This window comes from Lutjanus erythropterus, chromosome 1 (assembly GCF_056507025.1).
Source record: "Lutjanus erythropterus isolate fLutEry1 chromosome 1, fLutEry1.hap2, whole genome shotgun sequence".
NCBI lineage: Eukaryota > Metazoa > Chordata > Actinopteri > Lutjaniformes > Lutjanidae > Lutjanus > Lutjanus erythropterus.
The window spans coordinates 46,178,167-46,196,225 of record NC_139317.1 but is presented as its reverse complement, the minus strand read 5'-3'; positions in this window follow the sequence as shown (position 1 = coordinate 46,196,225).

Here is an 18,059-nt window from a genome sequence, read left to right as displayed (position 1 = left end):
TCCTCAATAAAATAAATACGATTTAAAATATTTTTTTTCTTCAACAATAACAAAAGAAAACGAGAATATTTCAGCTCACATATCCAGGTGGGGGTTACATTTGAAAATGCTTGCTTTTTGTCTGGACACAAGATATCACACACTTTAATCATGCAAACCCTCAATGGCACTGCATTTGGCATAAAAATATGCTCATATAATAATATTACAAACCCATCAGCCCATCAGGTACAGATGAACATATTGACCTGCTCAATTTAACATTAAGGCCAAAACACACTGAGGACTTCAATAGAAAAGTCAACTGTAGTTTCTATGGTGCACTGCAGGCTTCAGATTTAAAATGTAACACCACAGAACCAGCAGTATTTTAGGAAAAGGTTAAACTGCACACTGACACACACTGAGGAGATGAAGAGGAGAGACAGAGTCTGGACTCTTCATCATCACTTACAATAATGCAGCAATTAAGTATTTAAAAGTACACAAATCAGACTTGGAGTAAAAAAAAAAAAATCGCACACCACAGAAGTGTACATTAATGTTATGGTTCATGATCATAAAAAAGTTCTTTATATCAACACATCTGTCCTCTCTCTCTCTCTCTCTCTCTCTCTCAGTCTTATTTTTATTTTTACCTGGTTTCAGGTGGAACTGCAGCTCATCTCCCTCCTCATATACTTGTGTTTCTGAGCCAGTTGCCTAAAAAGACAAAGTTTGCACAAAAATGTAAGATTTTTTCCATTGCAATCCTCACTGACCTTATCATAAAACTGTTTTCAATGATCATACGAAGAGTCTGAGGTAGTGCTGCTGCTACATGTTGCTGTTGTTGTCGCCTCCATGTTGCTTTGTGTTTTGATGATGCATGCGGCGGTGCAACACTGTGGTGGCTGGTGTTGCCAGATTGGGTGTTTTTCCGTTACATATTAAGGCCTGTTTACGGTGTGTTTTAGCCGGGTTTTCGCCTGGAAGGCTCTATGGAAATCTGGCACCCTATTGAACGAAGTTAAATTGAATGAGCATGTCGTTCACAGACATCAGAATGAACGCGTTCACAGTAACGTTCATCAGGCAGAAATACTGTACTTTCAGTTCACGTTCGCCCAAAATATGAACGAGTTCATGAACTATCGTTCAGTGAACGCTGAGAAATCATCAATGAAAGATGCTTCACAAATCGTCTGTGATTAATCAGATTTCTAAGCTTTTGTCAATATCAAAATAATCCAGTTATAGTTGTCTGTACAGAGAGCTGCTAATAGCCTGAAACTTTTGGATCTGAAGTCTCAGAGTTTAATATTCAACTCTAATACCATTTTTGGTGAAAATTTATTCTTTAAGGATTCATATATATATCTGAAATATGACTTATTTAGGAAATGTTTTGTTTTGCTTTAAACTTGCTCTGTGTCAGAAATCAGCCTCGTCCCAGACAAGAATTCACAACTTCAAACAATTTAAACGTGATCAAAATAACAAGAACTACTGATGTCATGAGGTCTCAAAATGTGCTATTACAATCATATTTGTTTTAAAATATATTTTTTATAAAAATGTTCCTAGTTTTCTGTCAGATTTTTACCAAAACGTGATTTAATCAGGCATAAAGAGTAGGAGTGTAAATCACCAGTTTCATCATGACACAGTATTATTTTTTGTTTTATGAACAAAGTTTTTATTAGTTCATGTTGACAGAGTAAACAGAAAATAAGTGTACATATATGGATGCACTTTTTAAATAAATAAACTTAAATTACTTATATTGTGTTATGCATGTACACAAAAGTAGCGAGCCTGCAGATAAAATACAAACATGCATATCCATGTATACTTTAACATAATATTGTATGAACATAGATACAGGCGAAAACCTGCACCCACAATTCAATCCATGAGAAACATGGAAAATAATATGGATTTTTTTTCCCATCACCTGGGTGTAAACAGGCTTCTGTACACCAGAGCTCAGCAGTCTGAAACTCTGTCAGAGGAATCTCAGTGTGAACTCAACAATAGAAAATCAAATGAACCCACTGTCCCACTGATAGATCAGCTGTTTCTAACTCATTCTGTGCAGACAAACATTGATCAAACACACTGAACTTTATCATCAATTATACTGCTGATCAAAGGTTTGCAAAGATACTAAATATGTGAGACCACATCTGCAGAAAAATAGAATATTTCCATTTGATTGAATGCAGGACACAAAAATTTGACTTTTGCCATTTTAGAAAACTAAAGTATTTTTCTTTGTTGGGTGCACCATGTCCTTTCATTTCATGCTGTTACACTTTATTTGAAGGCTATCAATTTATTCACAGATCAAACATTTAATAAAAGTTATAAAAATCTATTGGATGTCTATATTTTTGGGGGTTGTAGCTTCTTTTGTAGGATTCTCTGATTCATTGGCTTCACAAGTTAGATCAGTGCTTGGAATTTATGAAGACCCAGGTTTGATCCTCAGGTTATTTTTGAGGCCTCTGTGCAACAGCAAGACTGAAAGGGTCTCAGAAAGAGGCTTGGGGTATCTGTGATTCATTGGTTCATCTATCCAGCTAGATAGATCACTATTTTCAGCTTACTTTTTTTAGCTTACTGTTGAATCCTGGTGCAACAGGAGAGAATGAAAAGCTCTAATAAAGAGATTTCATGTATCTCTGATTCATTGGCTCAGGAAGTTTGATCACTGCTTTCAAGTTCTGAGGAGCCAGATTCAACTCTTGACTTAGTTTTGAGACCTGCATCCAACAAAGAGTGAAAAGCTCTAAGAAACAGACGTCAACTGCCTGTTCAGAATCAGATTGGACTGTCTTAGGTTTCATTCTTATGAGGTTCAGTGAATTCTGAAGTCCAGCACCCAAAGTGAAGAATAAAAGCATTCAGACAGGACATCTTAGTGCAAAGTGGACTTGTTGACATGCTGGGTTGATTCATGACAAACTAAAGTCATTAGCTCACTCAGTTATGTATTGGATGCAGGGTGTCAAGGGTCTGGGTGCCTACACTCTTAATGGCATGTTTATAGAGCATATGTGGGAACAGTCCTAATATATTAGGACTATAGAATTATGGGTCAGAACGGGGTATTTGAACCATCAACCTTGGGACACCAAGACCCTGGAGAGTAGCCTCCAAGCTAATTCAACCACTCCACCCACCTCCTACCCTCCTACTGGGTAGGAGCACCCGCTCATTTATGAACATCAGCCATACTCAGTCTACCAAGTCTACCACAGTCATGTCAATTCCACATCAGCAAGAGTCTGCCGAGTCCCCACCAGTAGCACCAAGTCTACATTAGTCTAGGGGTTAGTCTCCATTGTCTGTTGTCCTCAGGTTGATGGTTCAATTCCCCATTCTGCCTTATGCTAAAACATTTCGTGCTGAGGGGTGGAGGACCTGGAAGCTTCAACATGATCTTGCAGAGCATCAATATCATCTCCTGTCAGCGTGGTTGTTCATTCAAATGATTCAATACAGCTTTGTCTGTAGACACACCAACACTTGGTTTCTAAATAGCTCAAACTCATGACCACAGGTTTGAACACCACTGTTGGCAATACTGAAAAAAAAATGTCAGCAGGAATAGCTCAACAAGTTAATGCTAAGCTGCTGCTGTTGGATACACAAGGTTGGAGGATCAAATCCAAGTTCACCTGTCCTGAGATTTTCTTTTTCTTTTTTCTGAAGTTTTCTTTTGAGTATTTTGGCCAAGAAATACAACGACAATTGAAACTTAAGGTGAAAGAAAAAAGTGAAAACCTCTGAGAAGGAGGAGTTCTTCACCTGATATGATAGCCCAGGTTGTAAGAAGACAGTTTGGGAGTTGGAGGTTGTGTGTTCGATCCTCATCACCCTCACTGAATTCTGAAGTACAACACCCAAAGTGAAGAGTTGAAAGCGCCCAGAGAAAAGGTCTCAGTGCGAAGGGATTCTAATGGCTTTGTGGAGGTTCATTGTGACTACGGAGTCAGCAGGCAGTGCACTGCCTGGTTTGAACACTTCGGCCATTTGGAACCCTGCGGGGCTGGGAGGGGACAGTGTCCACAGAGATACAAGCAGGGGGTTATGCAGAATGTTTCGCTAATTTTTGCCTCCTTGTCACTGAAATGGTGCATTCCAGCCAGGTGGGAGACGACAACAGCGAGTCCCCACATCACTAAGATGTAAGAAGCTGCTGCATCAACGTCTTCTCTGACAGTGGACCACTGGGGGGCGTCTGCCTGTAAAATTCAAAACCCAAGTGAAAAGCAACTCTTAAAGGGACAGTTCATCCACAGTCAAAAATACTTTTCTTCCCTCTGGTCTGTAGTGCTGTTTATCCATCTAAATATTTTTGGTGAGAGATATCAGCTGTAGAGATGTCTGCCTTCTCTCCAACATAATGAGACTAAATGACACTCGGATTGTGGTCCTTAAAGCACCAAAAAGTAGATTAGAAAAATGAAAAACCAGTGTGTCTCTCCAAAGATCAGGGCCCAGTTACTACTAGAAAAGAGCAGTTCTTAGATGAAACTGCTCACAAGGTCTGTGGATTATTTTTTTGGTTTTGAAATTTTTAAATGTATTTTTTGGTGCTTTGAGCACTGAAAGCTAAGTGCCATTTAGTCCCATTATACTGTAGAGAAGGCAGAAATTGCTACGACCGGTATCCCCAAAACTCTGCAACTTACACCAAAACAATCTAGATGGATAAAAAGCACTACATGAAGAAGAAATGTATTTTTGATTTAGGGAGTGAACTGTCCCTTTAAGCAACACTTTTAGTTAACAGAACGTTTGGCTTCAGTGGAAATTCTCTAAACTTTTCACATATTACATATTACAGCTTTAAAGAATCAGAATGTAAAATATGTCCATCTGTTGAAGGGGGCAGCACGTCCCCAGAGTCACTGCTGACTGCTGCTTTCAACTACATTTGGTTATTGAATATTGGAAAAACAAACTTGATAAACCCGATAATGTTTGTTCATTTCTTGAATACTTTCATTTTAAATTCTGGACACATTTTACAGATTGCTCCTTTAACAAAGAGGCGACTCAATTGAAAACATTTAGTCTGCAGCAGTTGGTCATACTGAGAATAAATATCTCACCACAGTCAAGATGTCCTCTCACTTGATCGTCTTCCAACATGTCCTCCATTGAGGCTGCATATCTACAAGTGTAAGAGAAATAAAAGTCAGGTTATCTGAGCGACTGATCCACAGTCAGTGTTTCCTACAGTAGATGGTGTTCAGTACAACACACTTCCTAGAAGCAGTGAGGGACACCAGCACAGAGGCTAAACAGAGTCCTGTTGTGGACAGAGTCAGCAATAAAACAGATTTTAGTCACCTGAAAAAAATGAATGTCAGTTCAAATATTTTCAGCACTTTACCTCGCTGTGAGGCAGCCTGTTCTTTTAGGAAACCACGGTTACAGAAGTCAAATATGTGTCCAAGTCCCACAGTCAACTGTCAGAAACATCATTTTAGCTCACAGAACAGAGGAGTTTCTGCTCTACTGCTGCTTCATCACTTATTTCAATTATACAAATATAACTCATTTACAAGTAAAGGAATGGTGTTACATATATATTACATATATATATATATATATATATATATATATTTACATAAGGTTACAAATTCTGTACATTTTCCTTAAATCATAGTTGAAAATGATTATTAATTATTAATAATTTATATGATACAAATCACATTATGTTTTTTTTTGTCATTTTTTTCTTATTTTAAGTCTTAGTTTAATTTTCCTTATTCAACAAACAGCTCCACCAGACAAAACATCAAATGAGGTGAAGCCATGACTATTCAACCCATCAATACATTTTGAATTGGTTAAATTCTTAACAGCAATTAATTGAGTAATAATTAATCATTAACGTCCTTACTCCAAATGTGTGCTGCTGCAGTGTTTTGTTTTCTTTTTCACTTGTATGTCATGTTTTTATTGGCTTGTTTGTGATCAGATCACCTGATTGGCTACTAAAATTCAGATGAAAGGTTTGGATATGAATTCAAATCATACTCAGTACTCACTAAGATTTTAAAAGTAACTAAGTAGATTACATCTTGTAATGCATACTTAAGTGCAGACTTGAAAATATACTGATAAAAGTACAATTACGCCACAAACTACTTAATTACAGTAATTTGAGTATTTGTAATTAGTTACTTCCACCTCTGCATTTATATCAGGGTCAGTGACACAGCAGACAGACTTTTGTGTCCAAGTGCAAAATTTCCTTTTAAAATAATTGAATCAATCATTATTTTATGTTTTAATATCTCAACCCCACCAAAATGTCAGGTGGTGCAACCATAAGAGAAAACTATTAAAAATGATATTTTAATGATAGTTAAAATAAAATACTGTGACATGGTTTTATGTTTGAAACCTTCCAAAACAAAAAAAAATTGTTTACTGAAAAATTTTTATCCAGCAATTTGTATGTTCTGAAATGTCGGGGTGTCATAACTGTAATAGTCAAACTTTATTAGTGAGGAAAAGAGGTGAGAACAGGAAACAGGAGACTGCTGCTCCAAATACTTACTTTCAACTGGTAGGTAGTAGAACTGCACAATGAATCACAATCACAATAAAATCACAATATGACAAAGTGCAAAATCCAAATTGCAGAACCAGATGCAAATCACAGTTTTTTGAAGAAGGAAAAATGTGTGAGAAAGCAGTATTATAATGAGGTAGTGTAGAGCTGCAGAGATGATCTGAGCTAAAAATCTTCTCCAGGTCAAAGAAAACATGTTTGTTTGGTTCAGACCTCAATAAATATCACATCATCACTTTTTTCAGTGAACATGAAACTTGTGATGCGAAATTCATCATGTCCATTAATCATATCACATATTGCAAATTCAGTCAAAATAATTGTATTGTGACTTTTTTGCCACATCATGCAGCTCTTGTAGGCGACTGAAACACTTGTGATGTCAGGTGGTACAGCTGATGTAAAAACAGTCAAATGTAATTTTATCATAAATGCATGAACTTCCTAGTAAACTTACTTCATCAGAGATTGTTGACGAAAAAATAACACTTTTTTTGTGTTTGAAATAAAAATGCAATAATTCATCATATTTCCTGTCATCACTGTCAGGTGGTACAACTGATCACAGTCAGGTTGTGAGACCAGGTCAAATATTTCATATACAACTTAAACCAATACATAACAGGTTGAAATGAACAAATTATTGATGTTAATACTTACTGTACTGATACATTCATTGACATGTTTGTATATTTATTTGGGGTATTTAAATGTAAAATTGGATGCTAAAAATTCTAAATACCTGGCCAATAGAACAGAAAAATACTTGATGCCTGCTATGTATTTTAAAACAGGACAGGAAGTTAGAGATCTCACCATGTAAAATCTATAATATCGTGAAGAGATTTAGAGAATTCAGAGAAATCACTGCATGTAAGAGGTGACATTCAATGTCTGTGACCTTTGACCCCTCAGTCAGCACTGCTTTAAAACCTGCATTTGACTGAAAAAATGAAAAAAAAAAACATTTTTATAATGATGATGATGTGGTATTTGTTGGGGTCTGTACCAAACAAACTTTCTTTTCACCTGCAGAAGAAGATTTGAAAATACATTTCATTGCTGACTCTGTTCACAGCAGTACATTGCTTATCTTTCAGGCTGGTGACCAACTCTTCTTCTCAGAACTGGGGGCCGTTGTACTGCTGTATTTACACTTATATATATAATCAGAATGAACAGTAGAAAGTGGACTAACCTGAAGACTCCTCCATAGTTTCCCACAGACAGTGTGAAGACCACAGCAGTCCACCTGGAACCATCTACAATCAAACACAAAATAAATGAAGTCAGCACAATTCAGTTGCACACATTCAAACCAACCTCAGTATATACGATAAAAACTGCATATTTGTACTCATCAATTATCTTTCATTCCAATGCGTTCCACTTTTTTTTAATCTTTCAGAAGACAAAAAGCCAAAATATGTTTGTCAAGTTTTTTGATAAACTTTACAAGACAAAATATAAATGAATCTGAATTGCTCTTTGTTTTTGTTAGATTTGGTTTGGTCAGAGCTGTGGAATATTAAATCATCCATCATTACCCTCAGGTATATATAAACTACAGCTTATATGAACGTCTTCATACACACACACTCACACATATAGATATATAAATATACCGATATAGATAGATATGTAGATAAAAAAAAAAAAGTCACATTATTAGTTACAAAGCCAAATTCTGAGATAAAGGCCTAAATAATCAGAAAATATCAAAATCAACAACACAAATTTATTATGATTTAAACTCATAATTCTGACTTATAGGGATATTGTTTTTACTGGTGTTTATCATCCACCGTTATAGGAAATCCTTCATTTGCATAATTCTTGCGAGATTTGCAGATGTTTCTTTATCGTTATTTATTTGTATAAATGAATTATGTTTCATATTGTGGTTTTATAAGGCTACAACGCTGTGGTCAAAAAGAAAAAAAAAACGTCTGTATCTATGGTTTAATATACTTGGTTAGCGTTAGGGAAATTTGTGGTTTGTCTCAAAGCAGTCACTCTTGTGAGATCTGTCACGGTTCTGGGGTTCCCTTCTAGAAATGATCGTTCAATATTCGCTTTCACTCAGTACTCATGCACAGGTGGTGTTGATTAACTCTGACAATAACACAAGGAAAGTCTGACAAAAGTGATATAAAACTACATGTGACGTCCCACAATAATCTCACAAATTTCCCTTCAACTTAAATTTGAACTTTCCTTCATTTATTCAGGTGGAATGGCCGCTGTGCGGTTTGTTTATCCACCTCAAACTTAATGTACCCACAGGTGTTGTTAGCTTAGCTGTTAGCCACCTAGCAACGGACACAGTGACACTGTTTGTGTTTCTGTGTCAATTCAGCCTCCGACTTACCTCAAAACTTCAGTTTGTTGTTGTTTCCGTCCATTTGGTCTCATTTTCCTCTCGTACTCCACACGTCTTCATTAAACAGGTATTATCCGCTCAATTTGCAACATTTTTGGATGTGTCCTCTGATCACTTCGCCGACACCAAGCGGAGTTGCGCCCTGGACAACGTGACCCCCAGGGGAGAGAGGGGGTGTCTGGGTGCCAGGGAACTTTTTCACCGTTTAATTTTTTGACTTAACTTGAGAGTGACAGTAATGAGGAAACAATATTTGCAGAACTGATATACAACCAATAAATCAATATACAAATTCATAAAAATAGTTTTCACTGTGCCGCCTTCAAAATAAGAGTCCCCAACTTCTGTCTCTGAAAAGCAGGTTGACAGTTGCATCAAAATATGAAAAGTTTATCGATCTTCAAAGGAACTGGAGAAAAATTGTATGATCTTCAAGAATCGTTTCATCATGCATATTTTTATTTTTTAAACAGAAATTTAAATGAATTTTAGATTCATTCATTCTAAACAAAAAAGATAACACAAATACAAAATGAAAATAAACGCATATAATATTTGCATAACTGTTATGGCCACACTGTTGCACGGACTATTTCCCCTTATCGATATGCAAAAGTACAACTGATGTGTTATTTCATGGAAAGTATTAAAAATATGTAAAATAAAAGTTGATTTACCACAAAATCATCATATCTATGTTCAAAATTCAACTAATCAATTAATTGATCTTATAAACCTAAAAATCATCATTAACCATAATCAAATTTAATTAAAGATTTTTTTTATTCATATTTATTTTTAGGGATTTTGAAGGCAGCACAGTGGAAAAATAGCTGATGATTCAGATGCAAACAAAATCAAAGTAAAATCAGAATATTAAGTTTTATATTCAATTTGCACTCAAAATAAAATAAAAACTACAAATCAATCTTGAATCTTTTTTAATATCCACGACACACACAGTGAACCAGAGCAGCCTGTAGGGGGCGTTGCTCTGCTGGTGTCTTTAAAGACGGATTCAATCCAACACTGAGTTGAAGTTAAATCTTAGCAGGTCATCCTCTTGAGCGTCTCTCTGCATCAACTTCAGCTCAAAACTAACCCAAGGACTGAACCTGGTTCCTCAGAACTTGAAAACAGTGATCTGCCTTCCTAAGTCAATGGTTCAGAGATACATGAAGACTCTTTCTTAGAGCTTTTCACTCTTTCTTTGGAAATGGGTCTCAAAATCAAACCAAGGATTAAACCTGAGTCCTCAAAGTCCAAACACTGATCTAACTTCTGAAGGCAATGAATCAGAGAATCCTACAAAATGTGTGAGTGAGCGAAGCTACAGGTCAGAATCACTTCATGTGTCAAATGTGGCAAAGTCAAATCCATGTTATTGATTTCATCTTGCAATCATTGCATTTCTATTGCTAATTCTCTCTTCAGATATTGCAGTTTTTAGGTGCAGTTTTGTGTTTCTTTTTAATCACTTCTAAATAAAGACTTTGAAATCATTTCAATCAAAGTGAATGAACTGATCCCAACCTGTAGAATAAAAGTGTTTCCCACTGCTCTACATTTGGATTGTTGATATCAACATGTTGATTGCATGAGTCAGTTTGTCTGTACAGAAACAGCATGCAAACTTCCAACATGCTACAAACACACAAAAACCTCTGGAAAAACTACAGATCTACACAACTTTTCAAGTCTGACAGATTCTTCTACATATTCCAGATTTTTGTTTGTTTGTTTGTTTAAGAAAAACAAATCCCGTCTGCAGTATAAAGCTCCTTCAGTTTTTGTTTTTAGTGTTTAGGTCTGAGCTGTTTGTATCTGAAATCCTGATCCCAGGCAGATTTTTTCTGACAGGAAACAGGAGGAGAAGAAGAATGCTGTCAGAAAATTAGTTTGTCTCTAACATGACAATTGCAGGTTAAAAAATAAACCTTCATACAGCAGATTTAAACATGACGCTGTCAGTCTGACACTATCTCCTGAGGACAGAGATGTGGACAGCACAGAATGTTTTGGCCAAACCAACATAAAATGAGTGTAACTGATTTTCTGTGATAAATGATGATGAATTTTCTAATCAGTGTTCTGAGCTGCAATATCAGCAATGGAAAACAGATAAGAGTAAAAAGTATTCAAAGTGTCTGTAGTTGCTTCATCTTCATTTTAGTGAGTGGATTATTATATATTATATGTAAATTTAAAGTGGACCTGGAGAAAACGGGAAAAATGACTCTGCTTCCCCAAACAGCAGTTAACATGACAGTGTGACGCACACAGTTTGTGTTTACAGTTTATGTTAGATTTATGCGTTATACAGATTCGTTTGGTGATTTTACGAACATACAGCTCAGTTACTTTTCATTTTTAACGTCTTCCCTCAGTTTATAAGCTATATCGCTCATAAACAACCTTGTTAGGACAATAATTAGCTTCAGGGCAGTGTTGCCATCTCCTCACTAAGGAAAGTAGCTATTGGATGTCCTAAAAGTCGCTAGAAGTCGCTAAATGATGTCATTGCCTAATTTGCATAATTGAAAATTAGCATGTAATTGTAATGGACGCTGTAGGAGAAGGAATAATGTTGTGGCAGAGACAAAAAGTGAGTAAAAAGCACCTTAAATATGTTTAGAACTACAAATGAACTTTCTTCTGTTGATTCTTGGTTTGTTTGTTTTTTTTATTTTGCTATTGAAATAGACCATAACTTCTCAAAATAACTGAAATAAATAACTAATAAATGACTTAAATGCTTTGTCTAGGTCCACATTACATAAATCAAAGATTATTTTTTGCCTTTATTGTGATAGGACAGCTGAAGATATGATAGGAAAGGGATTAGAGAGAGGATGACACGCAGCAAATGGGCTGCAGGCAGGAGTCGAACCAGCAGCCGCTGCAGAGGACTGACAGCTTCAATAGTGCACACGCTCTACCAGATGAGCTATAGGGAGACCACTTTTGTCCAGTATTGTTAAATATTAGAATATCAAATAAAAAAAAAAAAAAAAAAAAAAAAAAAAGACTGTTATGTGGGCTGGAATTGCAAGCTCTAACCAGCCCTCCTCCTTTTTCCGGGCTTGGGACCGGCAAAGTGACCCAAAAGAGACACTTTGGCAGAGTTACTTGGTTTTTATTTTTATTAGGGCCCGGGCACCGAATGGTGTGAGGACCCTATTGAAACTGAAGGAATTCTTCTTCTTATTATTATTATTATTATTTATCTTTTTCCCCTAAGATCGCATTTTTGAGGGCTTAAACATGCTCAAAATTTCCCAGATTTTTTGCACACTCGTCAGGTCTTGTGAAAAATTTTATATTTTATGATCGTTACAAAGGGGTGTGGTGCCTCAACGGCACCCCCTAACAGTTTTCAAAATCAAAGCCCCCTGCTTTAACTTTGCCCTAGGCCCTAGTACAAAATTTGGTACACATACAGTACAGGCCAAAAGTTTGGACACACCTTCTCATTCAATGCGTTTTCTTTATTTTCATGACTATTTACATTGTAGATTCCCACTGAAGGCATCAAAACTATGAATGATGTTCACTTCAAAAAAATGTAAACTTTCATTTTAAGGTCCTTCTGATGAAAACCCAGCATGATATTAATGACAAAAAAACAAAACAAAACACATTCCTGCCCCCCACCCCCCACCCTATCTCTTTGTTATCGAAGATAGGTATAAGGCATGGTGATATAAAGAGGAAAGAGAGGAAAAAGAGAAGAGTATGTCTTTCCTAGATCAAATGTTCCTTTCCATTGCAGAAGTAGAACCATAGGTTACATTACTATATTGTTTGGGTGTTATGAAAGTATGTCAAGAGGGGTCCTCAGATTTGATAGAATTTTTCCTAAGACTTACTGATTGAGATGTGTCCTCCATCAACACACTCCCACCCGTGCACTCTGCTCTGCTGATGCTAACCTCCTGTCCCCACCCATCCGGACTAAGTACAAATCCTGGGGGGACAGGGCTTTCTCCATCGCTGCTCCCACCCTCTGGAACTCACTCCCCAAAGCCATCTGAGACTTGCCCTCTCTCCCCATATTCAAAAAATTGCTATATTGTTGTAGGTTGTTTCTTCCTTTCTCTTTTCTTTTTTTGTCAAGTGTTTTTGAGTATTTTGAAAAGCGCTATGTGAGTATAATAAATTATTATTATTATTATTATTATTATTATTATTATTATTATTATCTCCAGTTTAAGGCAGGACATTATCTCTCAAAGCCACTGATGAACTGTGGACGGGGCAGCATCCCTCCACTTGGTCAAGACTACACATCTGGCCAAAAGCAGGGCAAAGGCAACCATGCAGTGTTCGGCAAATGTCAAATGAAGACAATCTCTGTCAGTAATACCATGCAGGGCTAACAGAGGATCTGGCTCTAAGTTCTTCTTTAGGATGTTAGAGAGAGTGCAAAAGACATCACTCCAGAATTTTTGTAAACGAGGACACAGCCAGTACATGTGGATAAGGGTGGCATCACTATTTTTGCAATTTTCGCAAGTCAGGGAAATATCAGGGTAGATGCTAGACAACTTTACTTTGAACATGTCGGCCCTATGAACCACCTTAAATTGAACGAGGCAGTATCTTGCACAAAGTAAGGATTTGTGTATTGATGTAAAGATAGAGTCCCATTGGTCTGCTGATAGTGTACGTCCTAAATCATGTTCCCAAACTATTTTAATCCTGTCCAACGGGGGACATGTTAGCATAGAAATTTCCCTGTAAAGTGCTGACATCGCACTCTTAGATAGTGGATCAAATGACAGGATTGTGTCGACAGCATTGGAGTCAGGTTCTTTAGGAAAGCATGGGAGGACAGAGGATACGTAGTGTCTGACCTGCAAACATCGGAAAAAAAATTGTTTTTAGGTAATTTATATTTCTCTGATAGTTGGCTGAAAGACATGAAACATTCATTTTCAAACATGTCTTTGATCCATCTGATGCCCTTCTTATGCCAGTCCTGAAAAGTTGTGTCATGTAGGGATGGAAGAAAAAGATGATTGGAAGCAATAGGACTCAAGAGAGACAAGTCGCTGTATCCAAAGGTCCTCCTGAACTGGGCCCACACTCTTAGGGTATGGCACACAACTGGATTATCTATTGATTTAGTCATGGAGTAACTAAGAGGAGAGCCAAAGAGTGAGATATCCTGGCATGATTTTAGCTTTAGGATTGTCCATTCTGGACAGTTGGGCTGATGATAGATGTGGTTCCAGAAGGTGAATGTTCATTACCCAATAATAATGACGGAAATCAGGGAGTCTCATGCTCCTGTTTCGTTTGAGTCCCTTAAGTAGGGATTTATTTGTTTGCCGCTTTTTGTCATGCCATATATATGAGGAGAAGATTGAGTCTAACGAAACAAAGAATGATTTTGGAATAAATATCGATATACAATTGATTGAATCAAGTATGTAAATTTTGGGAGTATGTTCATTGTTATAGAATTTATTCGACCAGCAAGAGATAGTGTAAGAGAGGACCACTGCAGTAACGATGTTTTAACCTGATTTAATTGTAATTTTCTTGGAAGAGATTTTTGAATTTCCGCGTGAATGCTACTCCTAAATAAGTAAATTGTTTCTCTTTGATTTGAAATGGTGTATCATTGTAATCCAAGTCGAGTGCTCCATCATTAATTGGAAACAGTTTACTTTTTTCCATGTTTACCTCATATCCTGATAGGGATCCAAACTGGCTAAGTAAAGACAGTGCTGCTGGTTAAGAGGTTGTTGGGTCTGAGATGTACAACAAAAGGTCATCAGCGTATAGAGACAACTTGTGTTCCATACCCCCTCTCCAAATGCCAGCAATGTCTTCGCTGTTACAGAGGGCAATTGTGAGTAGACCAAACCAGTATTGGTGATTGTTGGAGGAGTGGACAGATGAACAAAGATGGTTTAGGTGAGTTTTTCATGTTTTCCTGACAAGTTTGAATGTTTTCCTAGGAGCCAGTTAAGCTCGTCTTATTTTGGTATTTCATCATCATTATTATTATTATTATTATTATTATTTTGAAAACAATTCTAAATAGAAGCTGTCAGTGTATTTCAGAATTATGAATATAAATTATACATCAGATTGTAGGAAAAGTCGTGTCGGTTGCAGACATGTGACCGCCCCATTCACTCCCATGTTAAGTGAGAGCCAACATTTCTGGAAGAAAGCAGATGATCCCAGTTTTTTCCATCGCAGTGGTGGCCTCATTTTTAACACCACAGAAATAAAAATTGCAGCATTGCGTTCAGCAGCCTGTCCTCTCCCTCATCATATGCAGTTTTTGGAATTGACAAGGCTGATTGTAATTGGCTTAATTGAATGTCTAGCTCTAAGTCTAATATCCATGGCTGCATACTGACTGACTGACTGACTGATTTTTAATGTCAGCCATATTGTTCTTCTGTCTCACTTACTCACACGTCTCATCAATACACACACACAAAAGCTGTTCTTTGTGTCTGTAAGGGGACTTTTATTGACATACACTGTCACCCATATACATACAAATGCACATGATAATGCATGCACATACAGAGACACACACACTCACATACATACACACATGCGTGTGACACACAGACACACGCAACCTCAACGATACATCTACTGCTTTTGGTACTTCTGGCAATATGGTGGGGATACTAGTCGGCAGCGTGCATCAGGCACACTCAAAATTTAGTTTCTAGTTCTTATTTGGCATCACTGAGCACCGCCTTGTCAATATCAAGACTGATTTCACCCTACATGGATGAAACAGAAAAGATGATTACTTAGTGTATCCATCAGTGCATATCATGCACAACAGACACAATTAGATAAAATGACTAAAAAGACAATACAAGAAGAAAAAGAGCATAGCATGATTAAAAACACCATAAAAGACAAAGATGTAACAAGACAAAAATGAAGCAACAAGACCAAAATAATGTAACAAGATGAAAGCAACGAAATGAGACAAAAAAACATAAAAGATCTAACAAGACGAAAATGATGCAACAAGACAAAAAAATGACACAAGACAAGAAAAAAAAGAACATAAAAGATGCTACGAGACAAAAAAGAAATAACAGGTCAACAAGACCTCGAAATGAGACGAAAACAACAAAACCAGATGGAGACAGCAAAATAAAACAAAAATGACAAGAAATAAAACATATCTGTGAAGATTCTCAGTTATCCAGATCATGGAATTTGTGGAAGGGTTATTGTAGGCAGCTGAATTTGGTTGGGATCTTGAAGACATCAGGCAAAAAGTCTTTAAGAACCCAAGCAAATCTGTCTGTCAGTATTTTCTGACCTCTGCTCTGTGGTTCTCAGGCCATTGTTTCATATTGAGAAGTCTCACTAATTTTCTAAAACAGTTGGGCACTGGGCACAAAATTTGCTCAAACAGGAGGAAATTATTGAGAACTACTGTCAGCGGTGGATTAATTCACATTTGGTGCTCTAGTGCAGGGGTCCCTAACTGGCGGACCGCGGTCCCAGTCTGGACCCATATGCTGGCCTATACAGACCCAGACCTATAACCAATAAATTATCAAGACATTTTAAATTTTGACGGGACGCTTCTATTTTAACTGGCGCAACTTTTCTAGTCTTTCCAGCGCTGGTTTGTCTGATCAGGAAACACACAGACCAACTGCAGAGAAGCTGCGTGTGGAGGAGACTGTTGTTAATGACAACAGAAACTAACGTGATGGTTAATGACATCATCACCAACTAGATGCTCTTATAAAATTAAACAGCTGTATAAAGAGGCCTAAACGTAAAACAGGAGAGTCTGTGTTTTTCTGTGAGAAACTTTCAGACCTTCTCACAGCAGAGTGAACAGGTGAGGGAGGAGAGGAGGGCAGACTGATCACTAATCAATCACTGATACCATCATCCTCTCGGACTGATTAAAAAATAAAAATGACAAAGTTGGTGACAAACCAAACCTGGGTGTCCACACAAATAAAGTCTTTGTGTGAAACTCTGCAGAGTGAAACATCGTGCTGTTTACAGACAGTCTGCTGTCTGTAGTTTGACAGAGAGGGTCGTGTCTAGAAGGGAACCCTAGAACCGCGAAAGATCGCGCGAGTTTGATTATTTTAGTAGAAATAACAAACACAAATCTCGCGAGAGTTGTGCAAATAAAGAGTTACCTTGTAGACGCGACCTAAAAAGGTGCACAGCTCCAAAGATATAAAATCATATCGTGGTGTCGATGTTTTTAATGTGGCGGGCCGCCATAAATAAAACACTATTCACTGATCCACAGAGAGTCACTGAAACACTGATCACTGACCTGCTGTGATGAAAAAATACTCAGATTCTTTACTTAGATATTTTTTACATTGTGGTATTAGTGTTTTTACTTAATTACAATTGAAATATTTTGCATGTTATTGTTTCCTTTTTTTGAAAATTCTACATTTTTATTGCTGTTGTTGTACTTTAATGGTATTCTTGTTGGTATTTTTTGATGACTAAATACAGACCTGCAAACTCATAAGAGGAGAAAAAGGTGTCATGTTGGTAAACCAGTCCTCTGTCCCCTGTCCTCTGGGGGTCTGGGAGCGTCTGTCCTGCTCCAGAAGAAAAATGTTGTGATTTTAACATGTGAACAAAACATTCTGGTGACTGTTTCAGTTAAAAGAGTTAATTCCATCTTCTGTTTGTGGTTTTTGCAGACATTACTACCTTTACTTTTACTTTTGTACTTGAAAAAAAAGTAAAAAGTAAAGTAAATACAGTAAAAGTAAATCTACATTAAAAGTAAAGTTACTTTGCTGAGTATTTTTACTTTAGCAATTTATAGTTGTTCATTTAATAGACCTGTTTTATCTTGTCTTTTGTATATTACCATTGTTCTTAAATAAAGCAAAAGTAATGTAATAGAAAAAAATGCGGAACACGCAATATTTCTTATCTGATTACTCAATTAATCGGTAATAGATTATCCTTTAATTTTACTGGTTCGACCCACTTGAGATCAAATTGGTCTGTATGTGGCCCCTGAACCAAAATGAGTTTGACACCCCTGATGTAGACGTTGATACAACTACTACACTACTTCAGTATATATCACTGTCA